The 13,537-nt window shown below is 35.7% G+C and overlaps 1 protein-coding gene across 1 annotated transcript in view; it reads left to right on the forward strand.

Annotated features, from left to right (window-relative positions):
• The window catches only part of LOC150103211 (neural-cadherin-like), a 540,895-nt gene that overhangs the window by 318,994 nt on the left and 208,364 nt on the right, over positions 1–13,537 (forward strand). The window lies entirely within an intron of this gene.

Raw genomic sequence — 13,537 nt, forward strand, 5'->3', positions numbered from 1 at the left:
CTGATAGTATACATATATAATAATTTTTCATTAGTTATATGAAATTTGTATATTAGATAGTGGGGTGAATTACACATGAATCTATAATATAGAGATATGAGTATGAGTGGTTCATTTGAGAATATGGAAAGAACTTTATAAAAAGGGGTGCTTAAGGGTCAAACCTGAGAGGAGACCTCCACATAGCCTTTAAAGGAATGCGGAGAACCAACCAGGATGTCTGACCAAATGTCCAATCCTCACCTTATCGTGGTGCACAGTGTTGGGTACTGAATACTGAATCTGGATACTGAACGAACGAGAATGGGCTGGCAATTTGGGATTTAGCCGACCAAATTGTATTCTTATTGGCTTAAACCAAATTACAAAATGATGGTACAACATAACAAAATTTCATGCCGACTGGGGTGTCACCCAGATAAACAAGACCCCCATTGTTTTCGCTAGGGAACTAGGGCAAACAGCAAAAAGTCAGCTACTGGAACAAATTTGAAAACACACCCCTAATTCAACATCACCAGAGTTAAACATCGGTACTATCAACATAAGAAGCCTGAATGGCAAAGAAATGGAGCTAGTTGTGGAATTGGATAAGTACTAGATCGACATAATAGGGGTGACTGAAACAAAAAAGACAAAAACTGGTGAGATCTTTCTGAGCAATAAATATAAAATGTTTTATTCAGGCAATGACAATCAAGGAAAAGAAGGAGTAGCCATAGTATTCAACACTAAATACGAGGCTAATCTTCTTGAATGACAGGCAGTCTCAAGTAGAGTGATGTGGGCAAATATCAGAATGGGGAACTGGACAATGAGACTTATTTGTGCCTATGGTCCCACAGAAGCTTCTACTAGGGTAGAAGCGTAGGAATTTTTTTAGGGTTTAGAGAAAGCAACTGACACAATGAAAAAGGAAAAGTTGTTTCTTCTTGGAGATCTAAATAGCAGAGCAGGAAATGATTGTCAAATATACAAAAATATTTTTGGGAAAATTTAGAGAAAAGAACAAAGCTAATAATAATGGCAAATACCTGTTGGATTTCTGCTCAGGACATAGACTGGTTATTACTAACACCATGTTCCAACATAAAAATGTGCACAAATTCACATGGAGAGAAGAGGCTAGGAATAAGAAAAGTCTCATTGACTATGTTATTGTTGATAGTGATGTTTTCTCCCTGGTGCAGGACACCAGAGTGTACAGAGGATTTGAAATTGGAAGTGATCACTATTTAGTCTTGAGCAGGATAACATTGAATTTCATATTAAAAAGAATAACATGTAAGAAAGTTTTAAAGCAAATAAAAGTTGAGCAGCTATCAGATGTGAACTGTAGACTAAAATACACAAAGATAATTGCAGAAAAAAAAGAGTTTGAGAACAGCAACCAAACCTTGAAGATTCAGTGGCAAGCCTTGAAGAAAACCTTGATGGATTCAGCCAGAGAGGCATGTGGTAAGGTTGTCTGCAAGGATAGAAAAATCAGAACTCCATGGTTGGATACAGGAAGTTAAAGAGGCAGCAAAGGAAAAGAATAAAGCATATCAAAAGTTCCTGACAAATAAGTCGGCTTGTGCTCTTAGAGAATACAGAGACAAATGTAAGAAAGCTAAACAGTGTGTAAAACTAGCTAAACAAAAGTCATCGGAGGACTTTGGCAAGAACTTAGAAAATAAATATCACGAAGGTGGCAAAATATTCTAGATGTTGTTTAAGAAGCTTAGAAATGGAGGAAAGAATGCTATAAAAGGAGATAGAGATGATAAAGGTGACATGAAAGTGGGAGAAAAAGATATTCTTGAAGTATTGAGTAATTATTTCGAAATAGTTCTAAATAAAACAAGCAGTGGTAAAAAAACATTCAACAGGCATACAGTCAGGAATACATACCATACTTGAAGTAGAAAAAGTCATCAAAGGCTTGAAATGTGGAAAGGCAGCAGGAGTAGATGATATTCGACCAGAAATGCCGAAGTATGGTGGTATAAAAGTCCTACAGTGGCTGCACTGCATAGTTTAGAAAGCCTGAACAGAGGGACCAATTCCCAATGATTGGAGTAGACCTCTCATAGTACCCATATATAAAAAGGGAAATAAAACTGAATGTGAAAATTACAGAGGTATTTCCCTACTGATTGTTCCTGGCAAGATCTATGCAAGTATACTTGAGAAATGGTTGACAAGAATCGTGGAAGAAAAGCTTTGGTGAAGAACAAGCTGGATTCAGGCCAAATAGATTCAGGCTGTCATTATCAGATCTTCACTTTACGACAAATAGTTGAGAAATCATGGGAATATATGGTTACTATGAGAGAGCTCTACTCTAATGATTTACTTGATATAATGGGACATTATATCAAGCAATACTTAGTCTTCATTTGAGTTGTAAGTCAGCAGTTAGAATCGAAGTAAGTACAGGAAGATGGTTTAATGTTAAATCTGGTGTGAGACAAGGATGCACATTATCCCCTCTGTTTTTCATTATATATATGGATCACATTGTGAAGGAAAGTGGTATTAAAATGATATCAATACTGAGATGTTAATGTCAGCCCTTTGCTTTATACGGACGATGTTATACTTCTAAATTAAATCCGTTACAAATATTCAGGATTCCCTGACTAAATTGAATAACTGTTGTATTAGATATGGTATGAAGGTCAGCAATATAAAGACAAAGACAATGATAATAGGCAGGATCATTGAAAATGTCAACTGTGTTGTGAATGGAGAACCTGTGGAACAAGTAAAACGTTTCAGCTACTTAGGCACGATTTTTAGTGAAGATGGTAAATTAAATATGGAAATAAACAACAGAATCAACATAGCTGATATGGTAGGAAATCAATTGAATAAATTCATATAGAATAAGAGAGAAATTAGTTGGAACACTAAATTGGCTTTTCTTGTAGAGAGGCTTATACGCTGGTTAAACATGATAACTAATAATTAAGGAATTGACAGCGTACACTAAAAATATAAATTAAATAAACTTTAATATATACTTTCTGATATTTCGGCAAATGTCATGTTGCCATCTTCTTGGGAACTTAATACAAAGACAAGTGCACACAAGTACTACATAACAGCAAATGAGAACCGAAGCTAGGAAGTTAACGTTTTTCTAAAGTCCTGATGGTGCCCCTGGGGGGCTATATTGGTAGTTCTTGGCCTTTGGGGGCTGAAGTTCTTCTGATAAATGTTTCCCAAATTTGGCGCGGTGTCATGCATCCAAATTTGTTGAGGTTTGGCATGTTCCTAAGGACTGAGGTTGATTCCATGAATAGTCTTTCATATTTGAACTTGCTGCATTGTATTACTGTGGCTTTCTTCCATCTTATTCTGTGTCGAATATCCAGAGCGTGGTCTGCAAGCGCAGAGTGGCTGTACTGGTGAAATTTAATGTAATCCTTGTGTTCTGAGATTGTGATATTTGCTGTCCTGCCTGTTTGGCCAAAGTAGGACAATTTATACTGCAAGGGACCTGGTATACACCAGGTAAGTCTAGGGGAAGTGGTTGGTCTTTAGTGGAGCGGATGAGGGATGGCAATTTTCTATGTGGTCTGTAACAAGTGGTCAAGTCATGTTTTTTTAAGATTTTGTTGATTTTTTCCGAGGTGCCTCGGATGTAGGGAATGGTGATGGATTTAGAGTAATCTGTTTTGTGAAGGGGAAGTGGGGGTTGTGGATAGCTGGTTTAAGTATTTTTTGTAATTTTTTGGGGGGGAGATTACCAACAGACTGAAACCATATAACTCTAGACCCCCCCGCCCCCCGCATATATGGGCTCCCAAAAATACATAAAGAAAATGTGCCATTACGTCCCATAGTGGATGGCATTGATTCCCCCACTTAAACTAGCCAAGCATGTAGCCAAAGTGCTCTCTCACACTATACTGGCAATACACCATCACACACAAAAAAAACTCAGCCCACTTCAAAGCCAGTATAGAAAACCTTACACTCCGACATAAGGACATAATGGTCAGTTCTGACGTCTCCTCCTTATTCACGAATGTCTCCCTCAAAGAAACCTTAGAGCTAATCCAAGCTAAATTTCCTCCCGATATCTCAGCCCTATTTCAGTTTACAATGAACTAAGGCTATTTCGTTTTGCAGGAAAATTCCTATAAACAGATAGAGGGGGACAGCCATGGGTTCACCACTTTCCCCACCTTTGGCCAACTTCTTTATGTAGACTTTTGAAGAGAAAGCCTTAAACTCAGCCCCACAAAAGGCTACCATATGGCTTCGCTACATTGATGATGTGTTCGCTATTTGGCCACATGGCCCATATTCACTGCTCTCCTTCCTAACACAATTAAACAACCAACACCCTTGAATCAAGTTCACCCTGGAAAAAGAGGAAAACAATAACCTCCCCTTCCTAGACACACTAGTCATCCGCCAACCTGATGGAACCTTGGTTTTTATCAGTTTATAGAAAACCCACCCATACAGGCACCAACAATTCCACCCCCCCCCCTCACAACAATATGGAGTTATTAAGACACTATTCAACAGGGCAAAAATAATCTGTTCAAATGATCAAGCCCTAACCACTGAACTAAATCACATCCGTGACACTTTCTCAGCCAATGGCTTCCTCCCTCAAAAGAATACCAAAAATACTTAAACCAGCTATCCACAATCCCACCCTTCCCCTTCACAAAAAATATTACTCTAAATCCATCACCATTCCCTACATCCGAGGCACCTCGGAAAAAATCAACAAAATCTTAAAAAAACATGACTTGACCACTTGTTACAGACCACATAGAAAATTGCCATCCCTTATCTGCTCCACTAAAGACCAACCACTTCCCCTAGACCTACCTGGTGTATACCAGGTCCCTTGCAGCTGTAAATTGTCCTACTTTGGCCAAATAGGCAGGACAGCAAATATCAGAATCTCAGAACACAAGGATTACATCCGATTTCACCAGTACAGCTACTCTGGGCTTGCAGACCACGCTCTGGATACTCGCCGCAGAATAAGATGGAAGAAAGCCACAGTAATACACTGCAACAAGTTCAAATATGAAAGACTATTCATGGAATCAGCCTCAGCCCTTAGGAACATGCCAAACCTCAACAAATTTGGATGCATGTGACTGCCCCAAATTTGGGAAACATTTCTCAGAAGAACTTCAGCCCAAAGGCCAAGAACTACCAATATAGCCCACCAGGAGGCACCATCAGGACTTTAGGAAAAAAGTTAACTTCCTAGCTTCGGTTCTCATTTGCTGTTATGTAGTACTTGTGTGCACTTGTCTTTGTATTAAGTTCCCAAGAAGATGGCAACGTGACGTTTGCCGAAATATCGGAAAGTATATTAAAGTTTATTTAATTTATATTTCTAGTGTACGCTGTCAATTCCTTAATTATTAGTTATCACTAAATTAGCTGTATACAAGACAGTGTTCAAGCCTGTTTTAACTTATGGATCTGAGAGCTGGGTCAGAAGTAAAACACTTGACCAAAGACTAGAGACAGCAGATATGAGAGTCTTGAGAAAGATTAGAGGCGTGAACAGATTGTATCAATGGCAATATCATATTAAACACGAGGATATTAGAAAAGAACTCGACATTGTCAGCATCCAGGAATGTGTTAGCAGAGCTAATCTCATTTGTTATGGTCACTTAAACAGAATTGGCAAGGAAAGATTAGCAAAAGAAGTATTCTCTGCCAGGTTGCCTGGAAAATGATCCACAAGAAGACCAAGATATAGGTGGATTGATATGGTGCAAAGTGCTTTAGACAATAGAAATATAAGATCGGATAATGTTTGAGTCTTGACAAGTAACAGACAGATTTGGAGGAAAATTATAGATAGGAAGTTAGTAATGATGTAAATTTTTCATGTAGTACTATCATAACCTTTGCACCCCTTGAGGATTCTTGGCAGGAATTTGATGATGATGACTTTATAAAAAGAGATCACTAGACATCCACTATATAAAGGTAGCAGGTAATTTAAAAGATTCCTCTATATTGGTGGTAATCTATATCCATCACTCATGCATGTGTATGATGAACTTTAGAATGAAAATAATTGATGGTATCTGTATTGTTTCTAGCTTACCAAATGGTTAAGGGAGAAAATGTAATGACTATATTGGAGATGATTCATCTGAGTATAAATAAATCCTTCACATTGCTAAAGCATTTCATTCCTACCTTTAAAAGTTTTTCATTCAAAGGTAAGTTAGCTAGTTTCATAACAGTGTTTTTTCCCAAGGAAACTTTGATCTTGCGACACAGGTGGAAACCATCCAGAAGAACGTGTGCTTTCCTTTTTTTTTAATCACTTGGATAAGAAGATTTATGCAAGAACTGCATTGTGATATATGTTTTGTGAGAGGTGCTTTTTTTGATATATGAAATATGATATAAATACCATATTAGAGAATTTGGAATTGGTAAATGAAAAAAAAAAAAAAGACTTTTCGAAACAAGTAAAAAGATATAAAGCACAATATGGCAGTTGTTCTGCTGTAGTACATCTTACTCCACACAGCTCACCTCAACCTACAGAACAAAAACCACTACAGCTCTCAATTGAGACCTCTAAACCAATCTTGTTTTTATTGGCCACTGTATTCATGTGGGAGAAAGAATGGTAATTGTATTCTGTTTTATAAACTACATATATTGTTATCAACATTAGCAGTGTAATCTTCATGAATAGTAATATCAAGATTACTAGTGTTGTTATCTTGATTTGAAAAAAAAAAAAAAAAAAAGGTTTTCACACAGTAATACTTGGCTAGAAAACTAGATGGAGAATGAGTATAATCATTGTCAATTTCCTTATATATATATATATATATACAGGGTGTTCGGGATAAATTTGACAGTTTCGTAAGGAAAAAGAAAATCTTCTTTGTATCTATTAAATTTAATGAATTGACAAAAAAACATTACAGGCAGAGTTAATTACAATACTATCAACAAGATTTACTCAAAATAACCACCATTAGCATCGATCACAGCTTCAATTCTGCTTCGGAACCTCGAACAAGCTGATGCTACAGTCTCCTTGGGAAGGGCCGCAAAAACTGTTTTAATTTTATCCATTAACTGGGCTTTTGTATTACTGGAAGTGCGATTGGTGTCTTTTTCAACTGCGCCCCATACAAAATAATCCATGGGGTTAAGGTCTGGGGAGTTTGGAGGCCAAACATTTGGACTGGTGAAGTCGTAGAAATTTTCAGACAACCATTTTTGACTTTTCCCAGAGGTGTGGCAAGGGGCCGAATCCTGCTGCCATACATACGGCCTACCATTGGCTACCCTTGTTATCCAGGGCTTGACTACAGTTAGCAACTCCACGAACAAAGCCCGAATTCCAATGCCAGGGTTCTTCAACACCTGTTCCTGCAGATTTGCGAGGAATTCTGCTGTACGAACGCAATCAGATCGTCTGCTAGGGATCTTTCTTCTTGCTACATCCTCGTAGTCACCATTGCAAGTCTCTAGTTCATTCCTGATTGTTTTTACTGTATTCAGGGAGCATTGGGCAGCAGTCGTAATATCCTTATTTTGATGGCGGGCACGAATCATCATGATACAAGTTATTCTCTTCCATGATTCAGGTGGGTTCCAGCTATCCATCCTTTCTGACATCTTGTATATGAATGAAGAAGGGTCCAAACTTTTAAATGAAGAGAAGTGTGTGTTAATACATGTAACTTACGGAAAAATATAATTAATTATAAATATGTCAAATTTATCCCGAACACCCTGTATATATATATATATATATATATACCATCAAAAGTTGTACAGGATGTTATGACACCTACTATATGATTAAGTTTACATTTTTCCTGCAAATTAGTCTACAGTTTTCATCACTCCAATACTCTCAGATCGTCCTCTTTTATCTCCATATTTCCACTTTTTAACAGAACAAGAGGAAAAAGACCATCTTGGTGCTAGACACTTTTTTTTAATTAATCTTTCTTCTTACATTCTATTTGTTACCATATCATCTTAGAATAGCTCTGCTAACACATTCTTGAATGTTAACATTCTCAAGTTCTTCCCCAAATATCTTCATTTTTTAATGATTCTGTTATTGATTCCATCTGTTCATTCGTCTAGTTTTTCCTAAAACTTTGATATCAGCTATCTATAATCTTTAATCAGCTACGTATCGTCTTATATACTGCTTGTTTAGTGTTTTGGCTAATTTCTCTCTTATTCCAAAAAAGATTCTTCAACTTTTTGTCATCCTCACTAAAAATTGTGCCTAAATAGCTGATATATCGTTTTCCATGGGAATGCAGTTGTCCATGTTTCTGCCAATTTTCACTGTTCTTTTTTTATGATGAATTTTTATGCCAAATTTGTTACAGCTGTTATTCTAGTTAGGTTATAGAATCTTGCATGCTGTCACTGGATTTGTTGTATTTCTCTTTCTTTATGCTATCATATTAAGTAATAAGAGGAGAGATAGCCCACTTGTCTTACATCTGATTTTACACCTAACTACCTTCCAACTTCCTTCATTTCTAACTGCTGACTGTACATTAAATCTTGATTATGTATCTCTCATCTCTCTGTATAATGTTCCATTTATTCCTTATTATTATAGGCCTTGAACAGCTTTTCTGTTGGCACATTATTGTATGCGCTTTACCAGATGTACAAAAACTTAGTGCAAGTCCTAGTTATATACCCATGATTTCTCTACTCTCTGTCATAAAAGTGAAAAATCTGATCCTAGCAATCTGTATTTGGCATGAATCCAACTTGTTCTTCAGGTTTTTCTTCAATAATTTTTCTTAGGCCTCCTCTCGAATAGGCTTGCAGAAATCTTACTTGAAACACTTAGTAGAGAAATTATAATTCTCACATCCAGATATCTCATATTGGATTTCCCTTTTCATAGAGAGGAACTATGAGAGCTTTATTCCAATCATCCAGAATTCAACCTTCTAACTAGACCTTCTGAATTATGCAGCATAGCCACAGTAAAACTTAAAACTCTATATCTCGTTTACTATAGCTTTTTCTACCTGAAATATTGGTATCTACTCCTGTTTGCATTCTTTCTGACTATATTCTGTTATTTCTCACTGCTTGTTTCATTTGACATTCTTTCAAAGTAATTACTCCAGACATGTTAATGTTTAGTTTGTTTGTCATCGTTTTCATTTCTTATTATTTTTAATTTTAATTTCTTCTATTTCAGCGCTTTTTCAATAGCCTTCAGAACATTAGCTTTCTTTCTGATATTCTTTGGTATTCTTATCAGTATTTCCCATAATTTACTTACTTTTACATACCTTAGCTCATAATTTTTTTTTCTGTATTAGGGCATTTGCCAAATTACTTGCTAGAAATTTTTGTTATGCTTTCTTCTTTTCCAGGACTGCCTCTTTAACCTCTTGCAGTCCACCATAGAGTTTTGATTTTGTTTTTTTTTTCAGACAACTTCACCACATCTCTCCTTAACCAATTCATTTAATGTTTCCTTCATAGTTCATCATTAAGACTCATAGGTTTTTTCATGTTTAACTAGCCTGGTTGGTGGTTGGCTGAGTGGATCCAACCAACTGGTTGTGGGTTCAAATCTCACTGTGGGTAAGGAGGTTTGTAAAAGCTTGCTTGGGAAGAGTTTGTGAGGATTTTTATTTTTTTCTTTCATTTTTTCTTCATTTAAATTTTACAGTTAAGTCTAGAGTTCACCTGTAAAAATGAGTCAACCGTAATTCTTTTTAAAACTTTCTTACATATTTTTTTCCATTATGATATTCATTTTTTTCAGCTTAAAACTGAATTATTACTTCCTATTTCACATCCCATGTATACTTGTATTTTGAACTAGTGTGAAGATATCAATGGTAACATAATCAGTGACTTTTTTTTTTATTCTCTTCATATGAATTTGTGCACATCTTTGTTCCAACATAAAGACATTCACTAATTCACATGGAGAAAAGACAAGACCGATTCATGTTACCATATTTCAGCATAAAGATGTGCACATCTTTATGTTGAAACTACTACTTCTTTTTTCACGAACCCTTAAGGTTCTTAGCTGCAAGCACCACAGTTCTCCATTTTTTCCTGTCCTTAGCAAACTCCTTCCAGTTCACAGCTTCAGCTCTTTCATGTCCATTTCAATGTTATCCATCCATCTTCTGCTGGGTCTTCTTCTAGGACATCTTCCATTTGGGTGATGTAAAAAAGTTCTCACTTGTCTGTTATCCTCCATTCTTTCCAGATGACCCAACCATCTCATGTAACTAGCTCTGATTTCATTTATTACTAGTGGCTTCTTAGAAAGTTCATAGAGTTCTTTATTCATTCACCTTCTCCATTCATTTGTCACAAGATCCTTAACTTGACCAAATAATTTTTCCTTAAGAGTTTGTTTTCAAAGCATTGCAATTGATTTTCATCAGCTTTTGTTATATTCCATGTCTCTGCACCATATAATATGACTGGTATTATATTTAGATGAGAGGAGGTGCTGAAGTGAGAAATATGATTTATTACCTGCTTGGATTCTCATCTTTATTTCTGTTTGGATATTATTATTTTTAGTTGTTATAGAGCCTAGATATTTAAATTGTATTGAGTGTTTCAATATCATGTCAGCAAATTGAATAGTTGGCTTATTGAGATCATACTTTTAAATATTCTGTTTTATTTTGGTTAATATTAAGACCTATTTTTTCAGAAGAGGTTTTAAGGGTTATGAAAGTTTCAGTTATATCATCTGCACTTTCTCCTATGATATCAATATCATCTGCATACCCGAGGAATGATGCCGAGCATGATACAGTACTTTTCGTTGTTTCTCAAATTACTTTTTCTAAAGCTATATTGAATAGTATAGGTGATATCATGCAAGGACTCTATACATTGATTTTCCTGTACACACACATTTTGACCAATCTGATTAATTTTTCTACTATTCCAAATTCATTTTAGATATTCCATACACTTTCTCGATGTATGCTATCATACACTTTTTGGAAGATGAAGAGATAATGACTTTCTTTATTGTATTCCCAATTTTTCTCTAGAATTTGTCTCAAGGTAAAAAAGTGGTCAATGGTTGATCAATTTCTTCTGAATTTATGTTGAAACTTGTTATTAGTAAATGAATTCGTGTTGTAGCATTATGATCTAGCATTCTGAAATCTTATCCTTAACATTCTTAATGTTGATAAGATAATCACATTTTTTAAGTCATTTGCTGGAAAGAACTGTCAGAAGTGTAAAATTTTCAAAATAATTTTCAGTTTGCCTGTTGAGGGAGAAAGTATATTTAAGGTAATGAAGCATGTCATTCCTTTTGTCTGTTGTACTTGATGTTCTTGGTTTGGTCTTGAACTTTTTTAATCACTCTTATCTTTTGTAATGGTTGGTGGCATGTAGTAGCATGTAAGAAGCTCCCAGATGGGAGCTTCATTGGTTTTCATTGTCATTGGTTTTCTGTATATTGAAAAGAAACACCATTTTCCTTCTTTAGATACTTGGAGAAAAATGTCAAGAAAGAATAATTTTCTGTGATCCTGAAGTTCTAGAGTGAATTTTATTAGGATGCAAGTTGCTCACATAATCTTTAAATTGCTTCAGTTCTTCTGTTGTTTCTGACTGAATAATAAAAACATCATCATAATGCAGTTAGGTTTTGAGGATTTTATAACATTTTCAATAGTTTTTCTCTTTGAAGCTTTCCATAAATAAGTGAGCTTGGGATCATTGACAGGAAGCAATCTATGGCAACTCCTTGAGTCCATTCCTAAAATTTATGTGGAAATTTGAAGAGAGTGATTTCCATGCAGTGTCTGAAAAGTAACTGCCTGGAGGAAAATGTTTTTGAAAATCTACATCCCTAAAGATTTAAATGAATGATTTTGTTATATGTGTCATATGGGATCCAAGTCTATAGCTTGCATAAGTGGTATTGTCTTCTAGTGTGTTATTCATTTTGTTTACATATCCATCTGAGTAGCCTTTCACCAAACGACAACATACACCCAAGTAAATTGGCAAGCAGCAGTAATGCCATTTATTTATCATAACTGTTACATAAGAAAATTTAAAGCTGTCTCAAAAAGGTTTGCATCCCATACAGTGTAATGAAAACCAAGGTTTAATTCTGCACCAAGTTTGGCCTGCATTTATCAGGTATCTAGCAACAGTTAATCTGTTATATAATACACCTTATGCCACCGAATGTGACAGCAGTACTCGGTTTTTTTTTTATCATGTGCATATTGTTCAAGTGTTTCTTTCAAAAGGTGACACATTTTAGACTACTGATGTTTGCATAAAATTTGTCTTATTTGATTATTTCTACTCTTTTCATCATTTCATACAAGTCCTGTTAACCCACTGATGTAAGCCCAAATAACTTGTGGAACTTGTTAGTGTTAGATCCTAAATGAAGTAATCTTGGAAAGAAATCATTCATTTGGAATCTAACATATAAAACTTGCTGATAAAGAGAAATACCTGCATATCAGCTGTAATTAAAAGTGAAACTTCTTCACTTTATGTAAAATTTGTATTCTTTATTTTAAGTACATTATATTTAAGCTGTGGTGATTATATTAAGATTTCATTTTAAGTATATCTAAAAAGAGAGATAATCTGATTTAAATTTAAGCCTCACTTAAGCTATGTAAAATTTACTGTGAGTCATCTAAAAAGTTGCTAAGTAATAATTTCTGGAAGGCATAAAGCTACACGTGTACAGCGTAATGCTAGCGGCTATAGCTTACTCGGAAAATTACGTTTGCATGTATACTGTGAATCCAAATATAACAGCATCGTAAAAGCGAAGGATGAACCCAAAGGGGTGAAAAGATAAGGGCCGTGTGCAAAAGGGAGACTGAGAAAAGGCGGTGCTCTGTAGAAGAATATAAGAGGTTGAGCCCGTATTGGAGCTCTTTCTGGTCGAAACGTTTTCCTGTTTTGGTGGTTCGGAAGTTAGCGGGCAGTTCACGTAAGGGGGGTGAAGTCTGTGATATGATGTTGGACTACGAGCTTTCTTAAAATGACGTAGGATTCTATGCAAAGCTGAAGGTAAAAATTCCAGTCCTAGCAGAATCAAGTCGTCGCTGTAAAGTCCCATCGAGTTGTTCCCAAAACGCAAAGATTTGAGTCAGTTTTCGGTAGAGGGAATGAAGGTAGCGTAACCCCTATGTTGCCGTATGGACAGCAACGTATGGGTTACGTATGAGAAGTATCCAGACATACACGTGGTGCAGAATGACACGAAAAAAGCTCGGTAAGGTGCAATTACTCTTATTTTGTGTGAAAGTTCATTAGAAGAGAGAAGATTGTTTACGAATGAGAAATTATGAACTGTATTCTAAAGAACTCTGTGGACAGTCTGAAATTAGAAAGTTAACCTCCTTTGAGAGTAGGAAGAATTGTTTGGAAGAGATCTTTTGTAATTTTGTATGTGATAGGATTAACTTAATGCGATAAGAATAGTATAATTTAGTATCTCAGTAACATTGGAATATTTGTAAGTTTTCTCTTACGAGTAATACTA

Source organism: Typopeltis vanoorti, chromosome 9 (assembly GCF_054136105.1).
Source record: "Typopeltis vanoorti isolate ZY-2024b chromosome 9, IOZ_Tvanoo_1.0, whole genome shotgun sequence".
Classification (NCBI taxonomy): Eukaryota; Metazoa; Arthropoda; class Arachnida; order Uropygi; family Thelyphonidae; genus Typopeltis; species Typopeltis vanoorti.